We start from the raw sequence: 26591 nt of genomic DNA on the forward strand, positions 1-26591 counted from the left end.
ACTGTGGAGTAAGAGCTGTCATTGTGAGGAAAGCTGAGTGGAAGCTTCAGAACCTGTCTACCCTAGCTAAGATGGTGAATGAATTACATACATCTCAGAATGGCATGGAAGAAATGAGTCCACTTCTTAAAGATCTAAGGGGTACAGGCTAGTGATCTCTTTTTTTATCTCCATTTGATTCAGCAGTCTGGCACCTGCAGAAATGAGATGAATAATTAAGAATAACTATAGACTATGGCAAACTTAACCAGGTAGTAGCTCTAATTATGACAGGAGGATATGGTAGAGCAGTTTAACATAGCTTCAGGTCTATGGTGTATTGCCAATGAGCACATTTTTTCTATTTCTTACAGGAAAGAAGATCAGAAACAATTTGAAACACGATACCTGGTGGGCTTCTTTGTGTTCAGAGGAAACACCTTCCACACCTAGGATACCACTGTAACCTATACACTGGATGCTATGAAAGAATGCCATTTAGAGCAGAGTCTAGATCAAGAAAGGACTCTTCATCAGGTTCCAGCTGCCATGCAAGCAGCCCTGCCAATTGGGTCATACATCCTGGTAGATTCTATAATGGTGGAGATCCAGTGGTGGGAGATGTGCAATGTGGTGTTTATAGCAAGCCCCAGTGAGAAAATCACAATAAAGCCCCCTGGGTTCACATGCAAGTCATAACATCCATAGAGGAGAATTGCACAATTTTTATAAATAATTTCCAGTGTACTGCTGGGTGCTGATAGAAATGGAACTCTTGACCATGAGGCCCAAATTGACCATAAATCTCGAAGTGAACATGACTTATGATTTATTGGCAATGCAAAGTCATGGAGTTTGGAGGGCCCAGCAGCAGTTCATCATAAGATAAAAATGGCACATCCAGGACAAAGCATAAGTGATAATGAGAGCATAATCCAGCTGTATGTGCAAGTAGCCCAGACCCCCCTGCAACCCATCATCTCGGCATCAGTGCCTCTCCCCTTTCACACATCCAAAGCCATATAGGAGAGAGGGAGAAAGTCTTGTAGGACCAGCTGAAGACATACGAAAATGACTGAGCTTGGTTTACAGATGGGCTGGCTCAGAATGCAGCGGGAGGCCTAAAATGAATCATGGCAACGTTACATCTTCACTCAGGGATATCTTTGAGAAACAACAGTGAAAAATGTTCTTCCCATTCCATTCAGCAGAGTTTGGAGACCAAAACTGGTTATCTACTTTGCATGCAAAAAGAATTTTCCAGAGTCAGAAAATGACTTAGCTACCACGTCAGGGACTAAATATGAAAACAATTAGAGGGTTGGGTACCATAAGTTATGAAATAGAGGTCTATGAATGCCAAATGGGAACATATCCATAACAGAAGAATCCCTGAGTGACCAAGTAGGCAAAATGATGTATTGTCATTAGCAGCCTTTGTCAGTGGCCGTCTCAGTACTGGCATGATGACATGACCACACAAACAAAGAAGCCAGAGTAGCAGAGATAGAGGCTAGTCATGAATCCAGAAGCATGAACTCCCTTCCACATTCCAAAACTGATGTAGCTACTGCTGCCTATGACTGACTTGACAACAGCAGAGACCAAGAGTGAGTCCCTGGAACAGCACTATTCTTTGAAAAAAATATGTGGTGGTTACTCAATGACACTGTAGCCTTTCCATTTGGAAATGTAGTTCATCCTACAGGAAGAGACACCTATTCAAGGTGTAGAATTTTCCTTTTTCTGCCTGCAGAGACTCAGTCCATATCAATATTCATGGGCTCACAGAACGCCTGATCCACAGAAGCAGAATCCCACACATGTGGCATCTAGCCAGAAAATTCACTTTATCTTTTTACAGAGAAAGAGACATGGGAGAGTGTCCAGGACCATGGGATATATTGGTTGTATCATCTGGAAGTTGATGGTCTGATAGAGTGCTGGAATAGTATGCTAAAGGCACAGCTGATGGATCAGCTAAGACACAACACCCTGTGCGGATAGAAGAGAATTCCCCTGTTTTTAGTACACACATTGAATCTGAGACTTTTCATGTGGCTCTGTGCCCCTATAGGAAAAATATATTGTTACAGAATAAACAAGGGGTGGAAGCAGGTGTGGTCCCATTTACAATTATCTCCAACAATCCACTGGGAGAAGCTATGCTTTCTTGACTCCTACCTTTGGGATCTGCAAGATTAGGGGTCCTCTTCCCCAAAGAGGTGTGACAATCCCAGTGAACTCCAAGCTACAACTGTCACTTGCATGCTTTGTGTTCCTTGTGCAGTAGGTTGTCAGATAAAAAGGTGTCACCATCTTGTCACAGACAAGTGACTGATCAGCAGGAGGAGGTAGGGCTGCTGCTACACATTAGGGTCAGAGAAGAACAATTGTCCATCTTGGGTGATCTACTTGGGATCCCAAGTAGGAAATGGTTTTCCAGATCTGAGATCCCCACTCGGAAATCAGGGCTTGAGTCATACACAGATAAGCCACAGAACAAAAGAGGTAAATACTGAGAGTGAGAGAAATTTAGAATGATAGTGAAAGAGAGAGATAGATGATGGATACCAGTGGTGGGCTCACAAACATCTGTCGTACAAGGGTCTGCAGTTCATCCCACTAACCTCCTCAGAAGGAGAGGTTTACCCTCAGAAGGAGAGGACCACCAGAGCCCTTGAAGTGTTGACCTTCACACATGGAGCAAGAAGTGTGTCTGAATGGTGCAGGAGGTGGACTCTGGCAGACACAGAAATGGGCCCACCAAGTCCCCTCTCAAGAAGGAACGTGATGCCCAGATACCCCCAGCTATTAGCTCCTCAACAGTCTCCTCTGCCGAGGTCACACTCTTGCTGGGGATTAGCTAATAAGTTAACAACTGAGCAGGACAATGGTACTAGGACCTGGCCATGTTCATCAAATTCAGGGTTCCTCTAACAAGCAATCTACTGAGTTCTCCTTTTGGCTGGTAGAGGTTTTGCCAGGTCTGTGTCAGCCTGACAGCTTCTCTTGCTCAACACTCCTTCCTTCCCTTCTTGCACAGCAACAGCCTTTTACACTCTAATTCCATCTCATGGCCTACTTCTCAGAGAATCCAACCTATGACTCCTGAGTACTTACCAAAAAAGAGCTGAGACTTGTCTTTCGATAGTATTTACAAATCTATCACCAATGTAAATTCTGCCTCTGCCCTCAATGAACTGATTTCACTCATGTCTAAATATCCATTCATCATGAGCTTAACGTAGATTCTCTCATGTGCTTTAAGCTCTTGGGAAGGTTAGAAATGACCCATATCACTCAGAGGTTATGCAGAGCGTCAACATCTCCACATTTATATCAGTCACATTTATAAATATACACATTTGAGATATAGGAAGTATGTATTTATATTCTCATATATTTGAGATACTGTAGAAAAATAGAACATTTAATCAATCATTTCTATCATAAAATGATCTAAATAATGTGAGTGATGGCTTCATTTCAAATACACAAATATTTCATGAAAATCTCGTATGGGTTATGTTCTAGGCTGGTTAATGGGGAGACTGTGATAAGAAGACAGAGTCCATAACCAAAATAGCTCTCAAGCCAGGATAGAGAGGCATACTAACAGGTCATTTCCATTTGCTAAACAACTCATTTTTAGTTTGGAACTATTGGGGTGTGTAGAGATTCCAATTTATTTTCACCCACACCTTTTTCTGGGCTCATACTCCAGTTATGCCTGAACAAATGTAAGAGTTAGCAAAATCTGAGTGATAAATGTGAGATAAGGCCGGGAGCAGTGGCTCATGCCTTTTATCCCAGCACTTTGGGAGGCCGAGGCAGGCAGATCACAAGGTCAGAAGATCAAGACAATGCTGGATAACACGGGGAAACACTGTCTCTACCAAAAATACAAAAATTAGCTGGGCATGGTGGCACGTGCCTGTAATCCCAGCTACTCAGGAGTCTGAGGCAGAAGAATTGCTTGAACCAGAAAATCGGAGGTTGCGGTGAGCTGAGATCCTGCAACTGCACTCCAGCTTGGTGACAGAGTTAGACTTCATCTTTAAAAAAAAAAAAAAAAAAAAAAAAAAAAGTGAGATAAAACTTTGATCTCAGCCATAATTCAATTCCCCATATTTTGTCATCCTCATTGTCAAATATTGAGTTATTAATAAACACTTGTTTTAGTGAGCTCCCCAAGAGAGAACTCTCCTCCCAGTTTTATTACACAGTAACTAGTATCTGAGATAATTAAAACGAATAGTGCATCAAAGAAGGTGGAGTGGAGATGACCTAGGTTCCAGGTTCTAATTTTGGATGAGGTGGGGTTGGGGGAGCTGAAACAAAAGAGCTGGAACCAGAAGGCATAAAGAGTTATCTTGTGCCATCTGAAGCAGTGCTCCAAGGGAGAATATTTTGCATCGTAAACACAGGGTTCTCCAAGGCAGCAACATCCTCTCATTGCCAGGACTGCATGGTTAGGTTATCACTGAGCACTTGGCCAGCTGACTTCCACATGGGATCTGCTTGAGTCTGGGCCCCCTTTGATTTTTCACTTGCCTCCAAGTGGTGAGTTATCTGAGCTCTGTGGCTTTCAATGTTCATATCCTTGTGATCTCATGGAGTTGATGGGGTTTAATTATTAGACTTGTTCTAAGAAATTCAAGGTAAAGTCCCTTTAGCAACAACCATTCTTTGTTTGATAGAGTCAAATAAACATTATTCTAGTTTCTTTCCTCTCTCAACTTTGTAAATGCAGCATCATTAGGAAGCATCATTGCCTGGGGAGGCATATAACATTACTCCTATCTTCCCCATTCACTGAATTTTTTTCAAAAAAAATGAAAGGAGAGGAAAGGAGAGAATGGAAAGGGAGCTGAGGTGAGGGAACAGGAGAGGCAAATATAATGCTGTCATTCTAGCTATGACCTAAGGACATATCCACCTTGTTGTGGAGGCTCTTAAAAAACAGTCCCCCAAAAAATCCTTTGTGGCTTTGAAAAGAACAAACTGCTACCAGCAGTTACTACGTTTATATCTGAACGGAAGGGGTTTTTAATTTATTAGGTATATGGGTTTTATTATTCTCATTAGGACTGCCCTACATTTTCAAAAAAACTTTTGAAAAACAATATTCAGAATAATGCAATAATAAATTTTGCAATTCTTCAACTCCCAGAGAATAAATACAAAATCTATTAGTATTCCATTCCAGTGGAATTTCCAGGAAAGCTTCACAAATACAAACACTTCTTAAACTTCCAAGGAAATTTGGCATTATGCAGAGAAAAAATATTAAAAGGAAGCAATATCACCATTTTCTTTTAAAGGATAATTCACAATTTTAACATAAAAACAATTCTTTTTACAATGCTTGGGCTGAATTAGACATGAAGAAAACATTGGGGGCAACTAACATTGCAAAGAAGGGATGTTATCAGATTATAATTTATTCTGTTTTCTTATAAGCCAAATGTAAAGTTGATTATAACAGAAAGGCTTAGTTTCAGATGAGCTCTTACTGCAGGATTTATGAATATCATTTTAATCTCTCTAATAAGAGAGAAAAGCATATTATTTTCCAATAGCCATGTGGTCCATGGGCAGCCACAGCCCTCTAGACCAATCTGCAGGTAGGTTTCAGAGACTCCAAGAAGAATTGCTCCACGTCTAGATTGTGCCCACTCTTCCTGCATCTAGTAGCCCCTCAGTAAAGACTAAGAGATAAGTAAAATCTATCTGACCTTCTCAAAATTAAGGATGTGGAAAAGATGGAAAACAGACAAAGCTGAGCAACTTTTCAAGTGAAGAAGGTAAAAGAGTGGCTGTATTGGTCCATTTTGACACTGCTATAAACAACTACCTGAGACTGGGTAATTTATAAAAAAAGAGATTTAATTGACTCAGTTTCACAAGGCTGGGGAAGCCTCAGGAAACTTACAATCACGGCAGAAAGCAAAGGGAAAGTAAGCACGTCTTACCATGGTGGCAGGAGAGAGAGTGCAAAGGGTGAAGCACTATACTTTTAAGCAACCAAATCTCTTGAGAATTCCATCAGAAGACAAGAGTAGGGGGATGGTGCTAAGCCATTAGAAACTGCCCCCATGATCCAGTCAACTCCCACAAGACCCCTCCTTCAACATGTGGGAATTACAATTTGACATGAGATTTGGGTGGGGACACAGAGCCAACAGATCAGTGACCAAAAGAAATGACAAAGCCATTCTCATAATGTGAGCACCTACCATGTAACAGTCACCATTATAGGTGTTTTTACATTGTGGAAATAAAGAAAGGCCATCTAAATAAGAACTGACAAAGGCTATTTATTCAGAATTTGCTGCAGCAATAGAGTCAACCACTACCTCTTGCATTTTGGCAGAGATCCAAAGGCAGACAGAGGCACTGGAAAGCTTTATAGTGGAAAGAAGGGAAGGCTTCAGGTGTGCACCGATTAGAGGCGGTTGGCCTGGGGAAGCCACAGGGGGACTAATTAGGAGCAGAATAACCTTTACAATTGGTTGGGGGATGCATATTTGACTTTCTCTGGTTGGTATAAACTTGGAAATATGGATATAAATTAGTAAAACTGTCATTTATTAATTAAGTCTAGGTCATTTGGGATTCATTGTTGGAGAAGTTGTTGTTTGATATTCTGGATTGCCACTAAAGCTAGTAATCTGGTTTCCTAGAAGTGTGACTTACAGCAGCCCAGCTTCCTGGGCTGGTTACTGTAGATATCAATTGTATCCCTGGGCTGTTTACTGCAGATATGGGTTGCACTCCTGGGCTGGTTACTGTAGATATGGGCTCGACTCCTGGGCTGGTTCCTGTAGATATGGGCTGAATTGCTGGGCTTGTTACTGTAGGTATGGGTTGGATTCCTAGGCTGGTTACTATAGATATGTGTTGGACTCCTGTGCTGGCTACTGTAGATAAGGGATGGACTCCTAAGCTGGTTACTGTAGCTATGGGTTGGATTCCTGAACTGGTTACTGTAGCTATGAGTTGGATTCCTGAGCTGGCTACTATAGATATGGATTGGATTCCTGGGCTGGTTACTGCAGATATGGGTTGGATTCCTGGGGTGGTTACTGTAGATATGGGCTGGATTCCTGGGCTGCTTACTGTAGATACAGGCTGGACTCCTGGGCTAGTTACTGTAGATGTGGACTGGATTCCTAGGCCAGTTACTGTAGATATGGGTTGGATTACTGGGTTGGTTACTGTAAATATGGGTTGGATTCCTGGGCTGGTTACTGTAGATATGGGCTGGATTCCTGGGCTGCTTACTGTAGATACAGGCTGGACTCCTGGGCTAGTTACTGTAGATGTGGACTGGATTCCTAGGCCAGTTACTGTAGATATGGGTTGGATTACTGGGCTGGTTACTATAGATATGGGTTGGACTCCTGGGCTCACTACTGTAAATATGGACTGAATTCCTGGGCTGGTTGCTGCAGTTGGTGGGTCAGGGTTTTATTTCATGTGGTCTGGCCATTCATTGTCTGCTTGTATATTCAGCCTCTCCACACAGATTGGCTCATTTCATTCTCACCTCTACTCTGTGAATTAGGAATTATCTTCCCATTTCATGACAAAGTAAACTGAACCTCAGAAGCTGACAGAATCCTGTTTTAACAACTCAGCTCTCAATTTCTGAGTCACAAATTTAATTCAGGCTTATCACCATATTACTCTGTACAGACATGGAGACCTTTAGCCTGATCCACTGTTTTAAATCTTGGATGATCAAGAACACAAGCTTTCTTACTGATGACAGTGCTTAGGGGAATGTTCCCCCAGGCAACCCTCAGAGCCAGTACCTCTGTACCATATCCTAACTGCTTCCAAAAAAGCTTCTAGATACAAATATAAGTCTAACAGATGTTGAGTTACTCCTCCCATTACTGTGTGCCTGTCCACTGTTCATCCATCCTTCCTCAATTTATCAGTCTAGTATGAAAAATGCTAATGCAGGATTTAAGGGCTGGGGTACAGCCAAATGAATTAATTTGGAATTATAACCTATGGTTATTCCACATCCTATTAAATTTGAGAGTTATTTAAAGATACTGTGATAATCAGCTGAGTACCAAGTGAGAAATAGGCTAGGGCATTCATTACAAGAGTCAATGCATATCATCCAAGAAGGGGATGAGGTTAGGGTTCAGGAAAGCTTAGACACCAAAGATGGGCACCCAGATGGAGGGGAGGCATGCACCTTTGTCCTCAGCTGTTTTACCTCAGGGCTACTTCCCACTGGTTGCTTAGGTAACTCACCTTTTCCCAGGGATAAGCTATTCCTTGCATGGTTTCACATCTTCCTTTGCTGTTATCTGTTTCCAGGCCTGGACTAATATTTCTGCATGGCCTCACGTGGCTAACAATAGCTGATGATAGGCAGGGTTTGGAGTAGAGCTTTGGGACCACAATCTCATCAATCGTCCCACTTCCAGGTTTTTCTGCCCCAGGAGGTATGCCCTTAAGCCTGTAGTAGCAAAGCCAATATCACTTTTCCTCGGAGCAAGGCAAGCATTTAATCATTACAATTTGCTGCATGGTTCCTCTGATAAGTGGAAACCTAAAATCAAGGTTTGCCAGGGCTGCCATTACAAAGTAGCACAGATTGGGTGGCTTAAACAACAGAAATGTATTTATTAACAGTTCTGGGGGCTAGAAGTTTAAAATTAAGGTGCCAGCGTGGTTGGTGTCTCCCGTGGTCTCTCTCCTTTAACTGTGGAGGGCATTTTCTTTTGTCGTCACGTGATCTTTTCTGTGTTTTTGTCCCAATCTCCTCATCTTATAGGGACACCAGTCATACTGAATTAGGGCAAACCCTGACCTTCATTTTAGCTTAATTATCTCTGTAAAGGCCCTATCTCTAAATACAGTCATATTCTGAGGTACTGGGGGTCAAGACTTCAACAAATGAATTTTGGGGAATACAATTTGTCTTGCAACACAAGGCTCCAGCTTGCATACAAAGTGGGACTCCTGGAAGCACCATCTCTACATCCCAATGGTTGGGTCGGCTTGACCAACTCTGAGTTCTCTGAGACAGCCCTAGACACCTGGACCAGTAACTGGCACAGAGAATGCTGGAAGTTTCCAGATAAGTCTTATCTAAGAAGCTAATGGCTTGCCCGTTACAAATATTCCCAGGAAGTCAAAATGAGAAGCAATGTCCTGCCCAGTAGTAACGGTAAATTCAATAAATTTCCACTTCTGAGCAATGTGATGAGCAACTCTGCCCCCATGAAGGAAAAGTGGGAGCTTAGCGTGGGCTGGGGAAAGGAGGAAAAACTGAAGTAGAGGTTCTCTCTTCTTTGGTTAGAGTCTAAATCAAGGTAGCCTCTAACCTTCTCCCAGCAGCTAGTACTGCTCTGCTCTTGGCCCCAGCCATCGTGCATAGGCCCCAAGAGCTTCCGCATTCTCCCTCCATCTGCCCCTCACCTTCCCAGCTCCAGCACCTGCCAGAACCCAGCCACTCTTGCTCACTGCCCGGCACGACATCCTCTGTCTTGAGATTTAGGAGCAAAGCATCCTTATCAACTCCCCAAGATCAAAGCTCTGCCAGGAACTCGCCCTCCATGAAATGGATAGATCAAAACCCTGAGGATTTTGACATTTATGTTTTTAATAGATTTTTTTCCCTTCTTAAAACACCCACAGGCTGTGACTGAAGTGGAAATGTGTTTGCTTTTAATTGCAGTGCATGCTTCATCTGCTCTGAGGCTGCGAATCCTCCCTCTCCTCAGAAGCTTAGCGTTTGTATCAAACAGAGCTGGGAATGTGAAGAGGAACAAAAGGTCTGAAATACCACACGATAAGAAAATTCTTTTAAAACTCTTCAATAACAGGAATCTAGAGAGAATTTAATTCATAGACGAAGAAGATTTAGAGGACAATGCCACTGCAAACCTTTTAATAATTGTTTCTTGCAACCCCGATCCCCCATTTGGAAACTGGCTGCATTTCTCTTCATTTAAAAGGTAAATATTTCTAAGTCTGTGGCAACATCATTCTATAACAAGCATTCACTGAGTGCCTCATAGGTTCTTTGGGGCACAGAAGGATGAACGAAGCGTGGCTCTTGCTTCAAGTTGCTTAGAACTCAGTAGCTTCAAAGTGGTTCTCCAGACTGCATACATATACCAGATAAAACTGGAAACCTTTTCCCATCTGAGACCAGTTGGTCTCATGCCTAAAGTTCTCCTAAAGGTTTTGCTTAAAACATTTTCAAGCCACCTGTTCACATGTCTGAATCTAATATTCTCTTCTGTGTTCTGAATTGGGATTAGTTGCAAATATTAAGAATCCTGCTTTCTTGAATAAGAGGATTATAAGCATTCTTTAGAGGTCTCAGAGTTCAATTACTAACTTCTCTGCATAATAACAAGTATCATTCCTTCAACAGCAATATTTTCATTAGAATGAGCAAGGCTGAGTTGCTTACTCTAATACCTACTCTGGAGATACATATTTCTAGCTTCAAACACATGCATCTAAAACTAACAGACTCTGAGAATCACTTTTGGTACAGCTCCCTGTAAAGGAGTGAAGTGCACACAAGAGATCTTCCCCATATCTATTCCTCCCTTCCTCCCTCCCGGTTTCTGACCTTAGTTTCTTCCTCTTTCCTGCATAATTGTAAAGCAGAGCATCTCAATATCAGGTAAGTCTGAGAGTGTATACATTGTTTCTCAGGTTTTTACACTAGCCCCACCTCTGATTCAGGCTAGCCAAGCCCTAACCTAAAATGACACAACTATCTCAGGGGTGTATGAGTTGACATTTATTTCTAGGCAAGACACATTGATCTGGCACCTAATGTGCACTATAGCCTGTACTGGTTCTACCTTGGATACAAGTTATGGAAAACAAGGTGTCTCTCCTGTTATAGCATCCGGGTACTACTGTCATACAGGACACCCTGTCACACAAAGACATTTGTCCTCTGCTGCAGCTGGTTCTTTTCTTCCCATAGCTCAACATTTGCATTTTCTTCTCCTCCACTTACCTACCTAATCTCTACCATCTGGACAAGCAGATGTGCTTTGCTAACACTGTAAAATAGATTATACACATAAACATATTATTTCCATTTTAGAGATGAGAAAACTAAGGATTAGAGACTATAAGTGACTTATATATAATATTCACATTCACGATGAATAGTTGAAATAAGTTTAGTTATTCTAAATCCAAAGCTCATGGTCTTTCATCAATATAAAGAATTGATGGTGAAATTATATCTTGCAATTTAGAGCTTTGTAGGAAATGCATATTTTTAGGAATATTATCTCATTTTGCTGTCACCGCAGCTCTATGGGAAAGAGATGGTAACATCATGCATGGATTTCAACCTACGCCTGAATAACTCAGAAAATTAAGACAATCCTTTGTAATATCACAGTCTCACCTTCCTCATCTGAAAGGAAGGATAGAGTTAAATAACCCTCCCTTGAAATGCTCAAAAACACAATGAGTTAGAATGAAAGTTAAAATATGTTTCCTAGCACTTTCTACTGGCCACTTGAGTTCAACTCCCTTTTCATCTGTCTTAATTTCGTACCAGCCTAGGTTGATTCAGATCATCTCTAAAGTTCCTTTCCAGGCTTAAAATTTTATTGAAACAAACCTAACCATTTCTTATTCCATTCCTTCTTGTAGCCACGTGACTATGCTATTTGGTTCACAGCCAAATTATGCAAAGAATTCGTAAAAGATTGATAGGATGGTCTTTTCATCCAAGCATACATCCATGGGCTACAATTGTGCTGATTCAAGACGAGTTTAAGTGACATCAGAGGGAAGTTTCCTTTCCCCTTTCCCCTCTACCTACCAGGCTATTATTATTAACATCAGCCAGAGGCAAGGAAGTGATAGGTACAAGCCACAGACACAGCAATAATTCACACAGTAAATGAATTATCTTAAGCAACTTATTCCTTGGCAGTGAGGCAAGCAAGCCAGCAACTTATCTGCAGTACAACTCCAACTTTTTCCAAATCAGTTGGCATAGTGTCATCACTGGCTTGCATATTCTACCTAGTTTTCGTTTTTCTAAAAAATACAGGAATTCTGTTCATGTTTTTTCTCCTTCTTTCTTTTCATTAAAAAGGAAGTATTTTCTAATTCCAGAGACTGATTAAAGAGTAGACAGGAAGTCTGACAGTTATCAGAGAATTTGAAGTTAAAATCAGGGTCTGTAGTAGACTTGCTTTTACATATTGATGCCAGAGTCACCTAAGGTTATTTGAGGTTAATAGCTGGAGATTGAGCTGTTCAGCTCCCCTCAATTTGGAGATTAATTCTCCTTCTTTGCAAAGAACTCCACCATTTAGTCAGGGTTCCACTCTACTGGACTTGTTTTCTCTCTTTTCATTTAATCTAATTTGATGAACCTAATCCTTTGCACCAGACCACCTCCATCACTCAGCTCCCCAAACCCACGGGCGGGAAAAAACAAAACAAACAATAGTTGAAAAATGTATCTAATCAACCAGAAGCAAATGTATTTCTAATTCGAGATTATGAATATGGGTCACCCTTTAGAACAAGCAAACACAAGTCAAGCATCGTTCTTCTTAATTTGTTCCAGGTCATTGTTCTCTGCCTGGCTGCAGAACGCTAATGGATCATCTTGATAAAAATTCATTTTTTCATCCATCTGTTATATTGTACTTTTAATGTCAATTTCTCCTAATATATCTTGATTTTGCCCCAGCCCCAGCTGCAAACACACTACATTTTATTAAAATAAAGCCTCATGTCTCGTGTCTCTAAATGAGGGAAATAGCTACAAGATCATTTTCTCCCCCTACATTTGCAGTTTTAAGTTTCAACATATGTTAGCATAATGCTTTCATTCAATACCATTTTTAAAGACAGAGGCCTTTCTGAATCAATTTCTTAGATTCAGAACCAGGTCAAATCAAATAAGCAGTTTATGCATGTAAGAAAAGAGGTATCTGATGGCAACAAATGTCAAAGGCAATAGAGAAGAGATCATTTCATTTGGGAAACAATTCTTAAAGCATAGAAAGTTTTCTTATATCCTAATCAAATGAGAAGATGGAAGGGGTAAAAACCTAATTTTTTCCATAGCTATCTGACAAAACAGACCGATTAAAGTTTTTAAAGTAAGAAATGTGCAGACAGACGACTTCCCAAGTTCATATATGAATTATAAAGCTATATACTCAGAGTGGGAAGATGCTTCTAAGCAAACCCACACCTCAGCAGCCCTTCTCTGGCTGTAACTCCAGACACCAGAGCAAGACCAGGGGAAACTTGGCAGAGAGACAACACTATGACTGCAAATGTGGACACAGAGCCATATAATAGGAGAGGCAAGACAGATAAAGTCAGATGCCAGTTAAAAACGAAGAAACTGAAATATGAATAATTTTAAGGATTTGCCCAATAGTAACATTTGCAACAAAAAAGACAACAAAACTCAGACTGTTGGTCTTGAGTCATAACTTGCAGACCTTGGGATACCTTGAAAGTGTCTTAAGGGAGCATATGACAGAGTCTGTATACAGCAGTGTTTTAGGAAAATGGGTGAGTATAACGCATTGGTTCTCCAATCCACTGAGTCATATCTGCTCAGGGACTTAGGAGAACAGTCTACCAGTTTCTATTCATTCTGGCATTTGGGGGACTCCAAAGATGATTATTGTCCTGTTGCTTCCTGGAATAGAGTCCTTACACCTTCCGATGGTCTACAAAGCCTATGAGATTTGAGGCCTTCCCTGACCTCTCTGCAGACCTTACCCTTCCTCCCATGCTGCTGCCCCAATACTGGCCTTGTTACCACCACAGTACTTTGATTCTAGCTATTCCGTCAAACTGAGAGGCTTCTCTGCACCCCTCACCCCCCAAAGCTTTGCATAGCCAACTCCTTCTCATTTGTTTCTTATTTCAGATGTTTCCTCCTCAAATTGACCTACCCCAACCACCCTATGTAAAATACCTCTCCTCATCACTCTTTACCAGTAGTAATTGTTTGCATTGGGATTAACGCTATTTGATATTTCCTTGTTTGTTTGCTTACTAAGTCTTGCTCCACACAGAACACTCTTAGAATGCAACCTTCTAGAGCAGAAAATGTATCACCAATACCTGGCACGTAATGGAATCTTGACAAATGTTTGAATAAATGTAGCACAAACCCAGACAAACAGATTGGAAGGCAAAACTCCCTTCAATGTTGGTCTGCATGCTGATTTGAAAAAAAAAAAAAAAACGGTTGGGGGGAGGTTATGGAAAACTATTTCTTCCTTCCTGGGATTGTTTCATTACCATTGCCCACTTCCATGAAGCACCCTCTCACCTAGTGTAGTCAGTATTCATCTTTTTATTTGTATGTCCTTGCAAGGCAGTAGCTTTATTATATATTTAAATTTGCCTAAATGATTATATATATAAATATAATATATATTTATATATATATAAAATCCTGTTTCTTTGTTCATTCAGTAACATATTCTTAGACATATTCTCGGTCATAATTTCATATGTAGCATATCATTTCTAGCAGCCGCATGCTGTTCTATAGCATGCCTTCACCAAACCTTACATTTCCCTTCTCTTGTGCTGAGTAACTCCCTGCTGCTATGAAAAGCACTGTGACAAATCTGCTCCTTTATGTCCCATTATGAATGTGAATGGGGATTTCTCTAGGATATCTATCCAAGAATGGAATTTTGGGGTCATAGGGCATTTGTATGCCCTAATTTGACTAAATTCTACATGGAAACCTGCAGTTCCTTGAATTTCTGAATGCCAAATTGCCCAACGCACCTGCCAATTCCAGTTTTCTAATTTGTATGAATCTGATCATTTTAAACTGATAAACCTTTGTTATCCTATTTTTAAAAAGAATTTGTTTAAAAATAGGTTTGAGAACCTTGTTATATGCCATACATATGCGTATATGTCTGCATATTTTTGTATTTATGTTTTTTCCATTCATTTTGTTATTTTTTTCTAGGCTGGTTACCACATTATCTACAAAGAATAACATTCACATCTCCTCCTAAAATTCTAATTCCTCTGGCATATTTTCTTATAATTGAGTGCAAGGCATCTGGTGCACATGAACAATCATTGTGATAACTTGTTTTGAATTTTAGAGGCAATACATGCAACTTCTAAGCATTTTAGTTTTAAAACTAGCTTATTTGTTGTTAATCTTTCCAATTTTCTGATAAATGTATTGAAAGGTATAATACTGTAAAACATTTACATATGCTTTAGCCATGTCCCACAACTTTTGATATGTGTGTTTTCATTGCCCGTTGTTCTTCTTATTTATTTATTTATTTTTTCTTTGAGACAGAGTCTCACTCTGTTGGCCAGGCTGGAGTGCAGCAGCATGATCCCGGCTCACTGCAACCTCTGCCTCTTGAGTACAAGTGGTTCTTCTGCCTCAGCCTCCTGAGTAGCTGGGATTACACGCACTACCTCCCCTGGATCTTTTTTTTTTTTTTTTTTTTTTTTTTTTTTTTTTTTTTTTTAGTAGAGATGGGGTTTCACCATATTAGCCAGACTGGTCTCAAACTCCTGGCCCCAACTGATCCGCCTGCCTCAGCCTCCCAAAGTGCTGTGGTTACAGGTGTGAGCCACCACACCCAGCCCCATTGTTCTAGATATTTCATAATTATTAAGACTTTCTTTGTAATTCAAAATTATTTAGTAATATGCTGCTTATTCTATATGCTTATAGGATTTTAAGACTATATTTATACTACTTATTTCTAATTTGACTGCACTGTGGCCGCAGAACATATTCTGTATAATACTGAGATTTAATTGGTAGTCTAGCACTTGGCCAATTTTTGTCAATGTTTCACATATGTTTGAGAAAAACGTGCATTCTCTGAGCAGTGAGAGTTCATTTAGATTTCTATAATTTTTCTTTATCTTCCAGACTCTAAGTGAACTGTGTTAAATTATGTAGTTATAAATGTTGAGTTTTTTATTTCTTCTGTTGTTTTGTTTCTGTTTATATAATTGTCTATATTAATAGTGCATATATGTTTATGATAGTTATAATTTCTAATGCTTTTGGTTTATTTTTTAATTTTCATGAAATATCCTATGATGCCATAGAAATGTTTTCTGAAACTCAATTTTTTAGATTATGATTGCCACTTAAGCATTTTTTGATGCTGTTGTTTACAATTGCCTGATAGTCTTCAACCTTTCTTTTCCCCAAACATTCTGTGTCTTTCTGTATTAAGAATGTCTTGGCCAGGCACGATGGCTCATGCTTGTAATCGCAGCACTTTGGGAGACTGAGGCAGGCGGATCACAAGGTCAGGAGATCGAGACCATCCTGACTAACACAGTGAAACCCCGTCTCTACTGAAAATACAAAAAATTAGCCAGGTGTGGTGGCAGGCACCTGTAGTCCCAGCTACTCGGGAGGCTGAGGCAGGAGAATGGTGTGAACCCTGGAGGCAAAGCTTGCAGTGAGCCGAGATCGCACCACTGCACTCCAGCCTGGGCGACAAAGCAAGACTCCATCTCAAAAAAAAAAAAAAAAAGAATGTCTTTTTGTTGGGAAACATGTTCCTAGATTTTGTTTTTGCCTTTCTTTTGGTAAGTTTAATTCATTTACATTCATTGTAATTTTTAAATTATGCATCATATTTCATATTTCAATTTACTACATTTTCGTTTTGTTTTTTATTTTCTATTTTCAATTGATATGTCAAATTTATAATCAGTGGTTTAAATTTATACTTTTTTTATTATGGCGGATAACCTTAAACTGATGGCATTTACTAATATTTAATGACTTCTATTGATTTTTTATGATTACAATTATATATTATTTTCCTAAAACAATACAAGTAGCTTAGAGTGGATCTTCAATTGTCCCTATGTTCACTTTTTTGATATTGCTAATAATTCTGGATTGATATAAATCTCCTTCTATTCTTCTTTAATTTTTGTTGATCCTTGCTCTTTTAAAACATAATGAGCTTTACTAAGTGTTTTTATCATTTTTATTTTCTTTAACTCTTGTGACATCCCTCTAGAGTTATTTCTAATATTTGAGTACTTCCTGTAAAAGAGTTTCAATATATGTATTCAATTTACAAAATTTTAAAGACTTTGTAAGCCGGAGTATCTATTTATTGGATCCACAAATTTTAATGACAGCATGATTGGATACAAATCTCTACATGCAGAGAAATTTTTCTCCAATACTTCAAACATATTACTTCATAATTTTCTTGCATCAAATAATGTGATTCACAAATCTGTTAATTAAATTAATTTTTTTTTTCTGTAAGAGGACTATTCTTTCCAGAAGCCCTAACTTTTTTTTATCTGTTATGTTCTTAAATTTTACTGTAACATATGTATCAGTGGGTGAATTATTTAAGATAGATCAGCTATGGTGTAGTAACCCCCAAACATCAGTAACTTAATACAATAAAGGTTTATTTACTTATCACACAAATTTCAATGTAGGTTTACATGGTCTCTTCTCCACCCCATGACTCAAACATCTAGGTTCCTTCCATCTTCACAGGTTCTCATCTCAACAGATGGCCTCCTTGGTTGCAATGAAAGACAAAGAGAGACATTAGAGAATTGCAAGGGATATAGTCAATGACTAATTCTAGGAGTGTCTTATATCAATTCTACCTACAAAAATACTGTAATCTTATTATAAGGAAGTCAGAAATATTATTTCCTTTGGGTCCAAATAGAATACTCCTAGACCTCATGCCATCACAGAATCCAGCTCAAACCCTAGAGTCTCCAGGTAATGCTCAATAATTTCTCTCAGGTCTAGATGTTAAACCTCCTGGTTCTATAAACCAAAACTACAGATAATCCTTTTAAAACTCACATAGAGAGTGGAAAAGGAAGAGGAGAACTGCAATAAATAATCTTATGTGTATAGTAAAAGAATAAAATAAGCAATAAGTAGCCACTGACCCATAACAATTTTGAAATCCAACTAAGTAGACATTAGGAACACACCTACACCAAGATTGGTGAAAATTTATTGGTTTCAACCTATGACGAATTATGTATATTTTAATTTATTTTAGAGCTGCAACATATTTTCCATGTTAGTCAGAACAAGACATGTTTGAAGTTGAAACAAATTAACTTGTCACAGTGACTTACCAGAACAAAAATAAATTTCTTATTTATATCAGCAGCAGCTCTCCTCTATCTGATATCTCAGAGACCCTGGCTTTTTCTATCTTGTGCTGCTGTCATATAAACAAATTATATAAATAAATAGTCCTATTGTCCACTCTAGTGCTTAAAATCTACACGTACATTGCCTCTGAATCATTCCTTACCACCAAGCAACCCATAGAACTTCTGTTAACACTAGCTCTAGAGAACACTGTTATTAATTTAAATCTAAGTCAATTCAGATCCTTAGTATGGCTACCTTATTACGGAATTATGTCTATAGTAATTTCATATATTGCACAAAACATTCCCACTCATTTCTTTGGTATGCCTTTCCCCCAATCTCTTGATTCTTTCTAACACTCTAATTTTTACAAATGTTCCATATTGCAATAGACATCTCTTGTTAGACTACACTAGCCTTGGGTTCTGATCTACTATGGACCTTCTGTTTCCTCATAAACAAGGTTTGATGGCTATATAATCTTTCTCTCCTGCTTTTGTTATTGTTGCTATTTTAGTCTTGACCTTTATCTACTTCCTATTTCTATCATAGCTAGGAGATAGAAAATTCTGTGAGAAATGTCTGTAAGTTAAGTTAATATACCTATAGTAAATATATTAACTTAGCTTACATTGCTTAAAGTTGGAGTTCTTATGCACCCCTTTTTATTTCAAGTCATTACAGACCATAAACACTGTTTATTGATCATATGGTCTTATTTCTCCCAGCCACCTCTCCACTTCTGATATGATACGGAAATGGTAACACTGTATCACTTCATTTATGAGAGGTTAGAAGAGTAATATGATTATAGAGTTAAATATCAACACAATTAAAACATGTATTTGACCAGTGTATTGTTGAGAATACACTGGTCCTGGCCTTATGCTTGGTAGTGAGAATTTAAGGAGGAAAAAGATACAGTAAAAAGGTGCTCTCAATCTAGATTGGAAAGACCCACACATAGCCAATTATTTTTTAAATGAGTCCAATGATAGATGTACGTACTGAGGGCTGTGAGATAGTAAATGAGGGCACCCAATCCATAAGGAAAAAGGTGACCAAGATGAATTTTAAAGGTAGATTTATTAGGTAAGCCCATTTTAAAGAGCAAAAAGAGCATGAGCAGAGACAGATATGAGAAACAGTATGACGCTGACTTCACCCAGCATTAGATATCATGGGGAATGAGTCTGAAGGAAGAAGTGGTGGAAGATGGAGCCAGAGATATTATACAGTCCAAAATCACTAGAGTCCTTCAGTGGCAGGCTAAGGCTCTTAGACTTCAACCCAAAGGGACTGTGAAGTCCTTAAAGAAAATTAAGCAGAAGACTGACCCAGATGATGTAGAGCTTAGATAAACCCTTTGTGCTTCACTCTCCTTACTACATCTGTGCAGAATATTTCCAGAAACAGTCCTTTTTAGAAATCACTTTCTCAGCACCCCTTTGTGTTAAGCATCTGTATTAGGCCGTTCTTTCATTGCTGTGAAAGCATACCTAAGACTAGGTAATTTATAAAGTAAAGAGGTTTAGTTGGCTCACAGTTCTGCAAGTTTTATGTGAAGCATAATTCTGGCATCTTCTTTGCTTCTGCGGAGGCTTCAGGAAGCTTAAAATCATGGCAGAAGGTGAAGGAGAAGCAGCTGTCTCATGATGAGAGCAGGAGCAAAAGAGAGAGTCAGGGCACGGGGGTGGAGGCGCTACACACTTTTAAATGAGCGTATCTCACAAGAACTTACTATCATGAAGATAGCACTAAGCCATAAGGGATCTATCTCCATAATCCAATCACCTCCCACAAGGCCCCACCTCCAGCATCGGGGATTACAATTCAACATGAGATTTGGTTGGGAAGAAATATCCAAACTTTATTAACATCATCTTCTCACCTTCATCAGCCAAATAATCTGAGTAAACAGGCACCCCCCTGCTACCTGACCACAAAAGGACTGTCTGGAGCTCCTTCTTATACCTGCAGCACATCAGTCAGGGCAAACCTCCGACACAGACCAAGAGCAGAGCTCCTCTTTATCACACTGCTCATGGTGAATCCACTCAAGATTTGGTGGAAGTGTATCACATTTACCCACAGGAAAGTCAAACTCTTGGATATTCACCATGTTTCCACATCTAAATATCTTCTGAGTTTCTCATTTATTCACTCCACAAGCATTTGATAAGTTCCTACTATGCCAGCTAAAACCAAGATGAATTTTAAAAGCCAGGTATTGTGAATTTCTCCAGGAGCAGACTCTGAGACAGGATTCCTGTGTATTTAGTTCTTAAGGAAGTGCTCCCAGGAGAATTTCATAAAGGAGTAGAAGAAACAGAGGAGGAAAGAGGTTGAGGTCAAGCAAAGGTGATTTCAGGCAAAGTCCCAAAGAAGAGAGTTATAGCATGATTCTGCATAACACTAGAGTGTAAGTTAAATTCCAGAGCTTACCACAATTCAGAGCAAGAGATCTGGACTTGCATAATCCCACACAACTCAGTCATGGATGAAGCCCTCCCTGAGGGGTGTGCCATCGCAGGAACCTCAGGATCTCTTTGCTGCTCAAAAACCAGCTCTAGTAACCCAGGGTCTCAGGTATAGGTCCTTAGAAACAAAGAAACACCAAAGCTGAAGCATATATATTAAGAAAGGGTAAGAAAGATGTGAATATATCTGAGTAGAATAGCAGTTAGATCTTCTAGGGTCATCAAGAAACTCATAATTTAATGGGGAAGACAAAAATTTGGTCAGAAAGATATACTAAGGAATTTTACACACTCTGAATAGAAAGGGGTATATTACACCATTCAATAAATAAATACTGAAGTGATAACTCTCCTGTCCATAAGAAAGAAGTCTTCACCAAAGTGAAGGCGCTGGCTTTCTCTCTGTGCCACAGTGTTTTATCTTAATACCTTCCAGCAGGTTGAAACTTTATAATTTTATTGACGACTTCTAGTTTACAATCAGCTGCACTACAAAGGAACTCTTGTATTTTGTGTGATCTGTGATCAATGTGACTAGCAGATGTTAATTATTTGTCTCCTTTCTTCACTTGATAAAGCCTTCCTGTCACCAACAATCTTCTTATATTGCAAGTTGCAATTGGTCATAAACATTCAAGTTTACCTATAGGGTTACTTTGAATATTGCTATGACCAATGAATATTTCTTTTATTTTTTTGATTGACAAATAATAATTATATATTTATGAGTTCCATAATAATGTTTCAATACGTATGATGTATAGTAAATGAATTAGCATAATTAGCATATCTACCATCTCAAATATTTATATCTTTGTGTTGAAAATATTCTTTACCCTCCTCCTAGCTATTTAAAACCATATACTTTCAACTGCACTCATCCTAGAGTGGTATAAAACACTAGAATTTATTCCTTCTATCTAGCTGAAATTTTGTATCTTTTAACAAATCTCTCCTTATATTCTCTTCCTTCTACCTTTCCCAGCCTCTAGAATCTTTGTTTTTTTCAATAGAGACAGGATCTCACTATGTTGCTCAGGCTGGTCTTGAACTCCTACTCTCGAGCCATCCTCCCACCTTGGATTCCCAAAAAGCTGGGATTACAGGTGTGAACCACCGTGGCTTGTCCTATTCTACTTTTTATTTCCATGAGATAAACTGAGTTTTGCTTCCATATTTGAGTGAAAACATGCAGTGTTTAGCTTTATGTTACCAGCTTATTTCACTTAACATAATGTCCTCCAGTTTCATCCATGTTACTTCCAATGACAGGGTTTCAATTTTTATGGCGGAATAGTATTCCTCTGTGTGTGTGTGTGTGTGTGTGTGTGTGTGTGTGTATTTCTAACCTCTCACTTGTCACTAGAACCAGAACCTCTTTGTTTTATATGTTTATCAATGTCAAATTGCAGATCACAAATAAAATAATTTTTATTGATTTTCACAAGTTATGGTACTGCTTTCAACCTTGTCCAGAGTTTCTTACCATCAGTGTATAACTCATGCCTAAAGATGAAATGCCTGTTTACATGTTTAACATGAACATCACAGTGAGGTTGTTTTCTTTCCTAATTAATTGATTATGTTCCAAATAAAATCAGACAAGATTAAATGACTCTCCCCAAAATGCTCCTTATTTTAATTGCATATATTTTGACTTGAAAATTGTCTCATCTCTGGAGGACATAAAATTGTATTCAATTACTCATCAGAGCACAAGAAATTGGAGTCCTTCAGAATCCACAATGTGGATTCTGAATCTACCATCTCACACCAGTTAGAATGGCGATCATTAAAAAGTCAGGAAACAACAGATGCGGGAGGGGAGGTGGAGAAATAGGAACACTTTTACACTGTTGGTGGGAGTATAAATTAGTTTAACCATTGTGGAAGACTGTGGCAATTCCTCAAGGATCTAGAACTAGAAATACCATTTGACTCAGCAATCCCATTACTGGGTAAATACCCAAAGGATTATAAATCATTCTACTATAAAAACCCATGCACACATATGTTTAGTGCAGCACTATTTACAATAGCAAAGACTTGGAACCAACCCAAATGTCCATCAATGACAGACTGGATAAACAAAATGTGGCACATACACACCATGGAATGCTATGCAGCCACATAAAAGAATGAGTTCATGTCCTTTGCGGGGACATGGAGGAAGCTGGAAACCATCATTCTCAGCAAACTAACACAGGAAAATAAAATCAAATACTGCACATTCTCACTCATAAATGGGAGCTGAACAATGAGAACATACAGGCACAGGGAGGGGAACATCACACACCGGGGCCTATCAGGGGATTGGGGACTAGGGGAGGGATAGCATTAGGAGAAATATCTAATGTAGATGACGGGTTGATGGGTACAGCAAACCACCATGGCACATGTATACCTATGTAACAAACCTGCACATTCTGCACATGTATCCCAGAACTTAAGGATAATGATAAAAAGAAAATTGGCGTAAGAAATTTAGACTTCATATTTGTTACAATTAAGATGACATATTTCTGGAAAATATGATTTCCTCACAGGGTGACTTCTCATGTGCTCAAATAAACATTAGTTGTGTGATTGTGTTTATTTCCACAAATTTCCAGAGGGGTTTTGGGGTAACTTATAAGGTATCTTAAGAGCTGATAGGATTAGAAACATTAAAGGTAGGAATAAAGAATGTTGGTGAACAAGGGCATGGGCAAGGAACCAGTTAAACCATGAGGAAGCATCTTATAATGGCCTACAGAAGTACTGGGATAAAACTAGCAATTAATTGAGCAAGTTAGAATGTTCTTATGATCTGAGGGGAAACAGATTTGCTGCAAAAGCAATACAAGTAAAAACCAGTATCTATTAGATGTAAGAGAATATTAATTTCTGATTGTACAACTTTTAACAAGGTTAGGATGGCTTCCACACACTTGGAAGAAAAATTGAATTCTATTAATGTTGAGTGAGGACCAGCTGAGGAACCCAAAGCACTTCTCATTTTACAAAGATAGGAACATTTTAAAAAATTGAAATGGGCAGTTTTGTGGCACCCTGATGAGGTGCATAAATTATCCTAAAGAAAGCTAAATGAAGCCAAAAGAGAGATCTAAAAGGAGGGGTTTTAGGTTGAAACAAATGTGCATATCTTAACATGGGTGTGTGAATTGTTTGGAGTTAAAGAATTAGTTATTCATAGATGCATATATAATATCCTCTTTACAATGAGTTAGCTCAGTTGCATGGAAAAATGTGGAGCCTCCTTCTACTGGATTGGATGAATTGAATCTATAAGTAAATCGTACTGTGAGTTAATCACAAATTTAGCTCTAAACTTCCTAGCAAGCAACATAAAAACAGACAACTTTTACCTTAAATGATTTGAAATACTGACGAACTAAAAATAGGATAATGGCACAGATGAATTACAACTTTCCTTGATACTAAGATCCTATAGGAATTTATCCCAATGGTTGTTATAAAAGAGAGAGAGAGAGTTTGTGATATGATGAATAAACTGACCTACACAACATCCTTTCTATAAACCTCACTAAGGTTTTTATAAGGGCATTTCTCATAACATCAAAATAGGCTAAATAGATATTACAGCAAAATGAAATTCAGTTTTAAAATATCCTTCAAGGCAAGGTCTTGAATAAAATTATCTTGTTATTTTATGTGATCCATGTGTATGTTCAAGGCTATCTGAGGAAGAGACAGACCGATGTATCTCAAGCAATCCTCCCTGAATATCATTCCCCTTACCTGATCTTTGAGCAAAGGTGGAATAGTAGTGGTGAGCTTGACATTGTCTCTCCCTGTGAGATGCCCAGAGTTTGGCACATCTGTGATTTCTGTTGCATGCAGACTTGTGTGCTGGGAAATCAGCAAGCCAAGCTCAGGGGAAATAAGCTTTTTCGGGAACTGAAGAGCCAGATTGTAACAAATGCCTGGAAGCCAGCCTGTCCATTTCCACCTAGACAGGGGATTAGGAAGAACTTTCCTGGAGTGGGATTGACTCAGAAAATTGTTTCCAATCCGCTCACATGACTCACTAATTAAGGCTTTCAAATCCCTCTCTATATGATTGTGGAAAAAAAGACAAGGCTAAATAGATATCCATGTAGGACAAAAACAAACAAATTTTTAAAACCACTTTGGTAAATCACCTGCCAAGTATCTAAATTTGGACTATTCTACTTCCTAAAGGATCCTCCAAGGTAAAACTATTTGGGAAATGTTCAACCTCCTAAGGCAATTTATTAAATGAATTGATAAGATTATAAGCAATGTAAAGTGAACCCCTAGAATTCCCCACTAATTTATAACTCGCCCATCAGTGTATAAAAGTCTCTAGCTAATCCTGACCCTTGGATGTGTACACTTAAAAGGGTAATTGTGCTATATTTTCCCAGAAGGAAACTTTTCTGTTTACCCGATAATTTCATTTCTAGAAATTTACCCTGCACATATACATGTAAATGTGTGAAAAACTGTACTAACTAGAATGTCTGCTCCAGCAAGAAACTGGAAGCTATTTTAATGTCTGTCCATAGAGGGCTGATTAAAGGTGGGGAATTCTGTACTGTCATCAGAGAGGATAAATCTATTATATATTGGCTGATGGAGAAATAATATAAATAGATTTATTAAATGGCAAATGAGTAAAGTGCACAAGTGTTAATGGTATAACTAGTGTGTGTGTGTGTGTGTGTGTGTGTGTACTGAAAAACTATTACAGCAAACTGTAAATAGAGGGAGGAACATTGGTAAATGGCAAACCACATTTAAACAGCCCATCTAAGCCTCTCAACAACAAAATCTGTGCTCTTTGCACCACATGAAAGAGTAGACACATTTGGCCTCATTTTCAAAGGACACACACAGCTATTAAATGGCACGTGGGCCTTCATCAGATAGCAAGGCCCACACACACTCTTTCCTTCTACATATTACTTTCTACAATCATTCAGTTTTCTTTGAGTGTCTTTTTTTAAATTGCTATAGAAATGTATATCCTAAGAACCAAACCCATCTCAACCTCTTTCAAGCCATGCTTTTTCTGGCAAAGGGCCTCATTTGTAGCTTTTATTGCCTCAGTTCTTGATTTATCACCACACCCTGGGCTGTCCTGTTGGGTGAAAGGTCTGGCTTTTGATCTCAGTATAAACATCCCATGACTGCTCTTGTCCATCTTCAACAACTCCTTTATTTTCTCAGGATTATCATTCAGAAACAGATAAACACTTACACAAACACTCAATTTGCCTGAAATACTCACATTGAGCTTACATTTAATAAAACTTCACTCATGATATCAAACTTATGCACTCTGTACAAAGCTTTAGGGAGTTTTTGACTTATCACATAAGGGCTTTATTTTTATAGGGGTTTTGTATCAAAATCACTGAATGAAGTAAAAATCAGATATGGCTCCATGCAAACTTGAACAAGCACAAGATAAAGTCGTTGGCTTACTTAAGGGACCTGTTTAACCAAAATAGTGATAATCTTAGAATCATACTGATTATAGTAGTTACTCACCCTGTAGAAAGAACAAGGGAAATAGAACTGATGGAAGGATGAGCAAATTCAGTTAGGACACTTAGGATAATTTGCAAAAGTTCTTCAAAAGCTAGAAAATTTCTTTCTTTCTTATTATATTTTAAGTTTCGGGGCACATTGCAGAACACGCAGTTTTGTTACATAGGTATACACGTGTCATGGTGGTTTGCTGCACCCGTCAACCCGTCACCTACATTAGGTATTTCTCCTAATGCTATTTCTCCCCTAGCACTCCACCTACCGACAGGCCCGGTGTGTGATGCTCCCGTCTCTGTGTCCATGTGTTCTCATTGTTCAACTCCCACTTGTGAGAACATGCAGTGTTTGGTTTTCTGTTCTTGTGTCAGTTTGCTGAGAATGATGGTTCCCAAGCTAGAACATTT

Source organism: Macaca thibetana, chromosome 5, assembly GCF_024542745.1.
Source record: "Macaca thibetana thibetana isolate TM-01 chromosome 5, ASM2454274v1, whole genome shotgun sequence".
Lineage (NCBI taxonomy): Eukaryota > Metazoa > Chordata > Mammalia > Primates > Cercopithecidae > Macaca > Macaca thibetana.